The following is a 12054-nucleotide window of genomic DNA, read 5'->3' as shown; positions in this document are numbered from 1 at the left end:
TGCACAGAGTCAACCCACGGAAGGCTTCTGGACCAGACAACATTCCTGGCCGAGTGCTCAAGGGATGTGCAGACCAGCTGGCAGATGTATTCACTGACATCTTCAACATCTCCCTGAGCAGCGCCATTGTTCCAACGTGCCTCAAGACGACCACCATCGTACCCGTGCCAAAGAAGTCATCTGTGTCATGCTTCAACGACTATCGTCCCGTAGCACTCACGCCTATCATCATGAAGTGCTTCGAGAAACTAGTCATGAGGCATATTAAGACCCTACTGCCTCCCACCATGGACCCACTGCAGTTTGCGTACCGTCCTAACCGCTCAACGGACGACGCCATATCCACCACACTTCACCTGGCTTCTACACACCTGGACAGAAAGAATACTTACGTCAGGATGCTGTTCATAGACTTTAGCTCAGCATTCAACACCATCATTCCTCAGCATCTAATTGGAAAGCTGAGCACGCTGGGCCTGAACACCTCTCTCTGCAACTGGATCCTGGACTTCTTGACTGAGAGACCTCAGTCCGTCCGGATCGGTAAGAACACCTCCAGCACCACCACACTGAGCACCGGCGCTCCCCAAGGCTGTGTGCTCAGTCCACTGCTGTTTACTCTGCTTACGCACGACTGTACAGCAATGCACAGCTCGAATTCCATCGTTAAGTTTGCAGACGACACAACTGTGGTGGGACTCATCAGCAACAACGATGAGTCAGCGTACAGAGAGGAGATACAACATCTAACGGACTGGTGCCAAGTCAACAACCTGTCTCTGAACGTGGATAAAACCAAAGAGATGGTCATTGACTTTAGAAAGACACTAAGGGACCACTCCCCACTGCACATCGACGGCTCATCTGTTGAGATCGTCAAGAGCACCAAATTTCTCGGTGTTCATCTGGAGGAGAATCTCACCTGGACCCTTAACACCAGTTCCATCACCAAGAAAGCCCAGCAGCGTCTCTACTTTTTGAGAAGACTGAGGAAAGCTCATCTGCCACCCCCCATTCTCACCACGTTCTACAGAGGAACAATCGAGAGCATCCTGAGCGGCTGCATCACTGTCTGGTTCGGAAATTGTACTGCGTCGGACCGTAAGACTCTCCAGCGAGTAGTGAGGACAGCTGAAAAGATCATCGGGGTCGCTCTTCCATCTCTCACGGACATTTTTAACACCCGCTGCATCCGCAAAGCTCTCAGCATTGTGGACGATCCAACCCATCCATCACATGGACTTTTTACTCTGCTCCCGTCTGGGAGACGATACCGCAGCATCCGGACTAACACAACCAGACTGTGTAACAGTTTTATCCCTCAAGCAATCAGACTCCTCAACTCAGTACTGTAACAATTTCCTCCGGAAATTTTCTGCTGCCACACACTGAACTGTATTGACTGTTACTTGCATTTTTGACTATGTTACTTGTATTTTTGCACACCTCCTGGAAATGCACAATAATTTCTGCACCTTACTTGTATTTTGCACCATATCTACTTTTTAGGCACCTTATCTGCATTGCCAATTTTACGCTGCTAATGTACAACATGTCACTACCTCAGGAACCATTGTACCATCTATTCACCATCATGTACTAACACTTGTCTTTAGTCCTGTGTTCTAATTACTTGTTTAGATTAGGGATAATTAGGAATATCTTTTGTAGTTATTTATTATAGGATTTTTTGTATTTATTGTTGTATTTGCACTGTTTTGTCTTGCACTTTTTGTACCGTGTTACACCGTGATCCTAGAGGAACGCTGTTTCGTTTCAATATGTACTTGTATGTAGCTGAAATGACAATAAAACCTCTCTGACTCTGACTCTGACTCTGATGACAACTGAGCATGGTCACAAGATGGCCAGAACAGAAAAGCAGCTACTGAACCACATTAAGTCCCACCAGTTATGCTTCTTTGGGCAAGTGATGAGGCACCCACATGACAACATTGATGGCAGTTTTAGGACCTGTGAAGGGACAATGAAGACCAACAATATGTTGAATTAACAACATCCTGACGGGGATTGCATAATCAGGGGCTAGTCTGCTAGAGGGCACTGAAGCAAGCTGATCCATTTGTGCAGCCAACCATCACAAAGTGATGATTGTGTAATAATGTGACGTGAGCTAGTGTTGATCTGGTATAAATGAGGTATTTAAACCTAATAAAATGTCAATTCTGGGAGGACAGTGCTCCAAACATAAATATAACATAAAGCCAACTGCGTCCTATGATCAGAAAGCGTCCACTGACAAAAGACTAGTGAAAGATTCACACATATTATGCATTATATTAAAATAGCTTTAGTCTTAGTACACCAACCACAAGTCTTAACATATTCCTAATAAAAATTAAGTATTCCTAATAAAGAGTTAAATAAAGGAAAATATTTATAATCCCAACAATACTGCTGCACCTAATGCACTCGCGCTAGAACAATACATGATAGCATGGCATTTCCATGTTAGTGTCATTGCAAAGATGAGAACCCCAAAATCATCTGGTCAGTGGGGGGTCCCTTTTAATTAAAAAATGGAGTGCTGGCCGCTCAGGTGGCACAGCGGTAAAACACGCCAGCACACCCATGCTGAGATTTCGAACACATCGTTTCGAATCTCAGCTCTGCCATCCGGCTGGGCGGCTACATGAACAACGATTGACTGTTGTTCACACAGGGTGGGAAAGCCGGACCAGGGTTCCTCATAACTGATGCAGCTACGACCTCTGATGGATGATTGATGGCACCAGCAAAGAGTCAAGGAATAATGCGTTGATCAGGGTCTGGTTCTCCATACACAAAACTGATCTGCATATTATCTGGCTCGTGCAGGTGAAAAGATGCAGTCGCTACTGATCACGTGTCGGAGGGGGCGTGTGTCAGTTGCAGCGCTCGTCAGTCAGCAGTGGAGGGTAGTATCGGTACAGAGGAAGCGTAATGCAATCAGGGTAATTGGATACGACTAGATTAGGGAGAAAATTGGGGGGAAAATTGTAAAAAAAATTAAAAAATGAGGTGTTGAAAGGAGACTACGGGAACTATCAATGAAATATTCAATGAATGTACCAGAGGAGTGTACCTAATAAAGTGCTCAGGAGTGTATAATCTAAATTCCTGAGTTCCTGTTTCTTCTTTCTACATAGGTAAAAAAAAATGCTTTTTGATACATAATAACAGTTTAACAATTAGCTTCTCTGCCTGCACATGAGTATTTTAATAAAAATGAGGTTTAAAACTTAGGTTAAATAGTAATATTGGTATTGTTAGTATCAAATAAATATGCACAGCTAGAAATCAACCATAAAATTAAACAGTGCAGCTTAGGGTAAAACCTCACTAGCACAAACCTTGGCCAGGTTTCAGACATCTGTACCTTTTATACATGTACACATTATTAGCACCAACACTTTTGTGTGTTAAATTTATTTTTTTATAGCAAAGCAGGTCGTCACACTACCAGCCCTGTGATTCAATTCTCCTCTCATCCGTGTTCTCCAGGAACCCAGTGTCACTGTAATTGGTACCCTCACACCAGAGAAGCTTTATCAGCCAGAGAGATCAAAATAGACTCTAACCTTCTCAGCGTGTGGTTGATCTCACATTGATTTAAAGAGGCACAAGACATGATTCAAGAGTTTGGGTTGCCTGGCTCAGAGAAAACTTTAAAAAAAAATTAAAAGCAGCAAAAAGTCAAAGGTTGGAGTGTCAGAATTAAAAGTGTGTTTTATGAAAAATGTCTGTTGTGGTTAGGCTAAAGAACATCCAAGCAGTCTCTTGTGTTTTATCCCCTGGAAAGAGCCCCTTGGCAGAGCAGTGTTAAAATACTTTTATTGGATAGCAATTTTACATCTATGGTAGTAGAAAGGGAATTCCCAAGATTTATTAACTAGAAAATAAACAGCACCCAGATATTCAGTCTGAGCTGTACAACAACAACGTGAGCATTTCATCAACTAATCAACAGCACTGGGACGCTCAGGTGGCACAGCGGTAAAAACACACACGCTGGAACCAGAGCTGGGATCTCGAATACATCGTATCGAATCTCAGCTCTGCCTGCCGGCTAGGCTGAGCGGCCGCATGAACAACGATTGGCCTGTTGTTCAGATATGGGCGGGATTAAGCCGGGTGGGGTCATAACTAATGCTGGCTGATTGATGGCGCATGCACAGAGATGAGAAAAGAGTACTCTCAGGGTGTGTCTCTCCGTACACAGTGCTGAGCTGCACTGCACTCGTTAAAGTGTAGGTGATAAGATGCATACGGCATGCTGCCCACGTGTCGGAGGGGGCGTGGGTTAGCTTCGTTCTCTTCAATCAGAGCAGGGATCGGCATTGGTGGAGAGGAAGCATGACACAATCGAGCAGTTGAATGCGCTAAAAAAAAGGGGAGAAAATGCGTAAATAAAAAAATAAAAATAAATAAAATAATCAACAGCACCAAAAATGCTATATGTACAGCGTAATTAAACCCAAAGAAACACTATGGCTTGTTTCATTTTCAACAAAAGGTTAAGTCCATTGGGTAACATTTCCTTACCATGCTTTAAAACTGTATACTTTTAATTGGCTTGTTGGTGTGTATCAATCCCTTATAATAAGACATATGACATATTAGACCTTGATTTACATGGTGCAATTAAAAGCTTAAACATAAACCAGAAATAACAAGAATTACACAGGAAATAATTATTAAAATTGTTGCAAAATAGTTGCACTTCAAAGTTAGAAAGCAAGAAATTTAATATCCCACAAGAATACTATAAGCAACAGAATTTTCTTAGAGAGAACTAACCTTTGGTAACAGACTCAACTACATTAACATCCCTAAATGTCATGCCAGACTCATTAATAATTATGTCATAGGTAATGTTGAACTAATAAATATCAACTATTAATAGTGAATCTACAGAAAAAAAAAGATTTTCCTTGGCAACAGTGTGTGAAAAAGAGCACAGTGGTGTACCTGGTAGTGTGAGCGCCAGGGGACATGGGCTTAAACCTTGCCTCTGTTTACTGTCTGTGAAGTTTCACATGTTTAAACAATGATTTCATGGGTTTGCTTTGTGTGCTTTGCTTGATTCCCATCTTCCCAAAAGCAAAATGCAGAAGGTGAAAAAGCTACTCTATCTTAGGTGTGAGTAAGGGAGTAAACGGGTTAGCACCATTCACAGGGTTGAACTGTAAACATATTTAAAACGTAGTACACCGAAGTAATGTATACGTATTACATGTCATGTTGCAGGAAAAGCTGTTAAAGCCATTTTACGCATTTACAGATTTTAATGCATTTATCAGAAGCCTGCATTTTATATCGAACCCTCTTTTGCTAGCAGGACACAAACTGGATTTTGCAAAACGCATGTTGACAAACCACAGTGCTTTTGAGAAAATGTGCTTTGAACAAATGAAACAAAATTACAGCTTTTTGTTCTGTTTACAGGAGGAAAAAAGTGAAGCTTGCAAAGACAAGCATACCATGCTCTTGTGAAACATAGATGAGGCTCAATGATGTTTTGGTGTTGCTTAGCTGGTTTCCTTGAATCTGTCCAGGGCAGTCAGAAGACTACTACTACTACTACTAAGTATGGTTCCTCTCAAGGTTTCTTCCTGTAATTTTAAGGGAGTCTGTCGACCTCGGCTTGCTCAACAGGGTTTTTTGGTCTGTTGGTCCTGGATTCTGTGAAGTTGCTTTGAGAAAATGTCCACTGTAAAAAGCGCTATACAAATAAAATTGACTTGACTTGACTACTACTAATAATAATAAAAATAAGAAAACACTGGTCCATTTTAAATAGCCTGATATTAGCCATGTTCAAAATCCCAGTCAAATTTAAAAGAACTGAAATAGTTTTCTAAAAAAAAATACATCAAACTACCAGCAGAAAAGTGCAGAAATCTTAGTCCAAATTACTGAAAAATCCTTGATAACTATCAGTACTTTCAAATGCTGTTCAAATTCATACATTTATCTACAAAATTATTAATAATTATTCATTTTAAATGGTAAAAGGGTACAAATATTTTGGCCACATCTGTTTGACTCCTTCTATGGGTGAGTTTGTGATCCCTGTGTTACTCAATGCTTAACCAAAACATACATTTGCAGACTAAAAACCACCGTCTTATTTTCATCAATGACTTTTCAACGATAGTATTATTACCGTTGGTAATAACTGGTCGTAATTTAGTATCATTTTGCATTTTTATTTTTGCCTTTACACAACCATAACATTTAAGTACAAATACTGCAATATTCTACCCAAAATGTAAATTGCCCAAAGGCTGTAGAATAAATTCTTGTAGAATGAACAGAATGCCTTTATTTGCCAAAAATACTTACGTGTACATTCATTCATTGTCTGTTTTACCAGTGCTTTATCCTATTTAAGGTTGCAGTGGGTCCGATTTACTGGGTGAAAGGCGGGAAACACCCTGAACAAGCTGCCAGTCTATCACAGGGCAAACACATACACATTCACACACATACTTATAACTAGTCAGGTTATCCAATTAACCTGACTGCATGTCTTTGGACTGTGGAAGGAAACCACAGGAAAACCACAGACACTGGGGGAACTCCACACAGAAAAAAACAGACTGCCTTACCTGGAAATCAAACCTAGGACCTACTTGCAGTGAGGCGATAGAACTATGCCATTCTTTTTCCACATGTACCAGCTTGTTTGGAAGCTGTGATCAGTGTGCAGGGTCAGCTGATGTATGGCACACCTGGAACAGTGAGGGTTAAGGGCCTTGCTCAAGGGCCCAACGTGGCTGCTTAGCAGAGCTGGAATTAAAATAGAGTCAGAATCTACTCACTGCTAAATTCTCTGGCCAGTTAGGATAAGCGAGTCCTCACATGGGAAGTCTAAACACAGGCTATAACAGGCACACCAACTCTCACTCAGTGTGTTAACAAAGGGACACACATACAATCTGTTAGCTATTAAAACCTACCCTAGTCTCACTTGGACCATCAGTTCATCTAGCAGATGACTTTCCCTGTCCCCACCATCTGGTTGTTAAAGGGTGAGTGACACTCATGGGGCAAAATAAACATATTCTCTTCATAAGTATGCCAACAGTCAGATATAAAAATCTATTTTAATTTCTTTTTAATATAGAAGCTATTTTAGAATGATCAGAATTGACAGAAAACCATCTAATGTTGCAGTATAGTATTAGAAAACCTCCATCATAATGTAATACAATACAAAAGCTTATAAATGCAGTAATTGTTAAAAGGAAAAATAACCCAAACTGTTACGTTGTAAACACATTAATAATGCATGCTTTTGTTAAAATATTCAACTGATTAATTCAACAATTATTTTAATAAATACATTTTAATGTTCAGTTTAATGGTTGTGCTATTTAAATGTCACTTCAATTTTTTTTAATACACATTTTTGTTTTAGGATTATAGCTACCTGCATAACTACAGCACACCAGCACTGCCCAGATTAAACAATACATCAGAATTTAGTTTCTGCTAGTCTTTGATGTTCTGTGTAGCAGGAATGCCCAGTAGTTGGTCATAAAACTGAAAATACAATGCACTTATGGCTTTTTAATATCACACATTATTGTATATATACACCGATCAGCCATAACATTAAAACCACCTCCTTGTTTCTACACTCACTGTCCATTTTATCAGCTCCACTTACCATATAGAAGCACTTTGTAGTTTTACAATTACTGACTGTAGTCCATCTGTTACCTCTGCATGCTTTGTTAGCCCCCTTTCATGCTGTTCTTCAATGGTCAGGACCCTCACAGGACCACTACAGAGTTCCACTACTACTGAGTGGATCAGACACAGCAATGCTGATGGAGTTTTTAAACACCTCAATGTCACTGCTGGACTGAGAATAGTCCACCAACCAAAAATATCTAGCCAACAGTGCCCCATGGGCAGCATCTTGTGACCACTGATGAAGGTCTAGCAGATGACCAACTCAAACAGCAGCAATAGATGAGCAATTGTCCCTGAATTTACATCTACAAGGTGGACCAACTAGGTAGGAGTGTCTAATAGAGTGGACAGTGAGTGGACACGGTATTTAAAAACTCCAGCAACACTGCTGTGTCTGATCCACTCATACCAGCACAACACACACTAACACACCACCATGTCAGTGTCACTGCAGTGCTAAGAATGATCCACCACCTAAATAATACCTACTCTGTAGTGGTCCTTTGGGGGTCCTGACCATTGAAGAACAGGGTGAAAGGGGTTAACAAAGCATGCAGAGAAACAGATGGACTACAGTCAGTAATTGTAGAACTACAAAGTGCTTCTATAAGTAAGTGGAGCTGATGAAATAGACAGTGAGTGTTGAAACAAGGAGGTGGTTTTAATGTTATGGCTGGTCAGTGTGCATTATATTAACATCTCCAGCCAATGCTGTCAGTGTGCCAAACTATGGCTACACTAAAAAATTAAAGACTGTTAAAACCAGGACACATACTGAAATGCCAAGAATTTATTTAGCAAAAGTATAGAAAGCCACAAACAGGAAACTGAAATAATAATAATGAAGTGACCAGGATCATCTACAGTAAATAAAAAAAATCAACAGCAGAGTAAGTCACACTGAGTAGTGAATTTTAATGCAACACATGCTCTTTGAAAACTGTCACCCTGCTATAGCTGCCCACGACTATAACAGATGCAATCATATAAAAAAAATATGTCAAATGGTGACCAAAGATATTAAAAAGACTGAAAGAAAAATAAGTACAAAAAATAGAGAAATTGCAACACACTGGGTAACAAACTGAATCGGTTTAAAAACCTGTGAGGCACAAAAAATGTAATTTCTTTCCAAGCCCCAGGGGGACTTTGATCCATTGTCAATGTGCAGTGATCATTTGCCTGAGAAATGAACCCTGAGGAAAGGCATTCACTATCACTCACGTATAAATAACATGACATTTTCATGATTTGTTGAAGGCACCCTTATTTAACTCACTTCATGCTGTTTTTAATTAAATCAGAGAATAATTAATGATAACACTGAATCAAGCTCACTAACAAAGAACAAGAGAAATTCATTACAAATGTCATACAAATTTCACAAAGATCTCAAATATAAAACATGGAAAACATATTTACCTATAGCATGATTCAAGTAATTAAATCAGTTAAATCAATGTGAAAAGATGGGTAAAATAGTTGTAAAATTTCATACTGAATACACTGTCATACATGCATTTTGCATGTATTCTGTTAGTAACATTTTAATATTGCCTGGTAAAATGCACTGGGCTTTCAGGTGGCACAGCAGTCTAATATACCAAATGGGGAATGGGCCAAATGGGAAATCTTAACTGGGTAGATTCAATTGGCACACAGTATATTTCCAAATTATTTGTGGCCACACAATCATAAGCTTGTTAGACATCATAATCCAAAATTATAGCCACTATAACAATCTTCTGGGAAAGCTTTCAACAAGATTTTGAAGCATCTGTGAAATTTTCTTTCTAAAAACCAAAGAATTACCATTTATGTGGTCAGCCTGATCTTGATCTTGGCAATCGACTTTAAAAATTATCCCAAAGTCTTCAATAGGGTTAGGGTCAGGGCTCTGTGCAGGCCACTTGTACCCCTTTTCCATCAACGCAGATCCGGCTCCGTTTCGGTTCGCGAGCTTGATTTTCAAAAGGTTCCACGTGTTTCCACCAAAAAAAGAGGTTCCAGACAGCGAACTAGCGTTCTAATCTGGCACCACAGAATACTTGGTTTTTCAGAGCAAACCGTGACGTTATCTGTGGGCATGTCACAGTGTAGAGGTGTGGGTGCTTTCATGAACTTCCATCTTTTAAAGTTCACCTGATTAAATTTTATGCCAGTTTGCCATTGATATTCGCTGATATTTTCAAAGAGATAAACTGTGTGATATGATGTGGTAAAAGTGACCCGGACAGTACAAAAAACACTTAACGTAAAAAATAAAGCTTAACGTGGCTTGTTGTACTAAAACAATGAGCAATGAATTTGGGTAGTACAGAGCATTTATAACCAGTAATAACGGAGAGAAATTTAGTGTTTCTGTGTCGTACTTCTAGTACATTCAGCCACGTTACACTTTTTTTTGTAAAGCTTTTTCGACTCTGCCGAGAAGCCGATCTTTAGAACGCCGAGCTGCAAAACCACCACACGTGAAGTTAATACGGCTAAACACAGACACATGTGGAGCTTTTAGAGTGGATTTGATGGTTATTTCACACAAATGGATGTTCGTGTCATGGAACTTTAGTGATGTTTTACCGCTCAAGCCGAGCGCTGAGCAAATCGGTTATTCGCGCCGAGGGAAAACAACAACTGCAACAAACATGTCTACGTCTTCTTATTACCAATACTTGAGCGATGCTCAACAGCACAAATGCTCGCACATAATCAGAGATCTTTTGGTGGAAAATCGCTATGGGATGCATAAAGGTACAACCACATACAAACATATAAGGGCCTTCCTAAAACTACAAGAACTCAAGGAATTCATTTTATTTACATTCGATGGATTAAATATCTGAATAGCACAGGATTTAGAGTAGCTATTCCACTTACTATCATCTTTTTGGGATGTAAGAATAAACCAAAGTACCCAGAAATAAACTCCATAAATCCTTCCTACAAATGTAAAATTAATTTCTAATATCACAAATGTATTTTTTTTTATATTTGCAGTGTGTATTTCTCACAACCCAGTATAAAATAATATTCATATTGTTCCTCCCATTAAAGGCACTGCAGAACAATGTCATAATTTTACAGTGTAAACTAAAAAGAATGGAGAAGCTCTGCTCACACCTGCAAGGTCATGGCAGAGACACACAGGAGGCTGCAGTGGAAGTAAAGCATACCAGCTAATGCAGGGATTTGCTGGAAGGTGTAATGAAACCCCTCAGCAAAGATGTTGCAGCTTCCACTGCAAGTGTAATAAGTGAAGGAATACACAGTGTGGTGCCTGCAGTCTAATGAGGAACAGAATATTCTAGTTTCTGTTTATTTTCCCTCTTAAGATGTTTTTTCAGCAACCAGTTTTAACATGTTCTGTTCTTTTTAACAAAACAGAAGTTTTTTTTTTTTTTTTTATCAATTACTACTGATTTTTAAGATAGACCTTGTGCTAAATTAGAGCTTTCTGTGTCTATTATAAAAAGCTTCAAAGCATTTCCTTTTATCTCATGATCACTGGGCATCAATTACACACTGTTTTAACACCAATATGTAGCTAGTAATTATCCCAATCACTTTTCACAGACTGAAACATGCCTGCCATGACAAAGTGTAAAGCTTTAGTCATACCAGCTATTTACTTTGTGAAGTAGGAATGAGACTGGGTTTATTATTTATTTATTAGGATTTTACCGTCATGTTTTACACTTTGGTTACATCCATGACAAAAACGATAGTCACTCATTACCCAAGGTTCATCAGTTCACAAGGTTATATCAAACACAGTCTTGGACAATTTAGTCTCCAATTCACCTCACTTGCATGTCTTTGGACTGTAGGAGGAAACCAGAGCTCCCGGAGGAAACCCACACGTACACGGGGAGAACATGCAAACTCCACACAGAAAGGACCCGGACCGCCCCACCTGGGGATCGAACCCAGGACCTTCTTGCTGTGATGCAACAGTGCTACCCACTTAGCCACTGTGCTGCCCGGAATCAGACTGGGAGATTTTAGCCACAAGTGATTCTGCACTGTGAAACCATTAGTCATGATTTAACATTTTAGCTATGGCTTTGGTTTTGCACACTTCCTAAACTAAACCTAACACTCCAAAATTAATTTAGGCAACCAAATCAAGTTATTTACATTGGGAGCTGTTCCAAGTCACTGCCTCGCCTGCTGAAATAAATGTTAAAAGAGCTAAGCTAGCTTGGCGCTTATAAAGAGGAGAAAACAAAGCAATTGAATAGGGGGGTATGGTTTAGCATTTGATTTAGAGTTAGTAAAAAAAAGACAAATCGAAGAGTTAATTAGTGAACTGGCACACCTGTTGTATTTAATCTCATCTCTTCACCC

General features: G+C 39.7%; 1 protein-coding gene across 2 annotated transcripts in view; it reads right to left on the bottom strand.

Moving 5' to 3' along the window:
• cpne5a (copine Va) overlaps window positions 1–12054 on the bottom strand; it is a 183063-nt gene that overhangs the window by 155063 nt on the left and 15946 nt on the right. The window lies entirely within an intron of this gene.

Source organism: Trichomycterus rosablanca, chromosome 7 (assembly GCF_030014385.1).
Source record: "Trichomycterus rosablanca isolate fTriRos1 chromosome 7, fTriRos1.hap1, whole genome shotgun sequence".
Lineage (NCBI taxonomy): Eukaryota > Metazoa > Chordata > Actinopteri > Siluriformes > Trichomycteridae > Trichomycterus > Trichomycterus rosablanca.
This window is presented reverse-complemented; position numbering and strand designations above follow the sequence as displayed.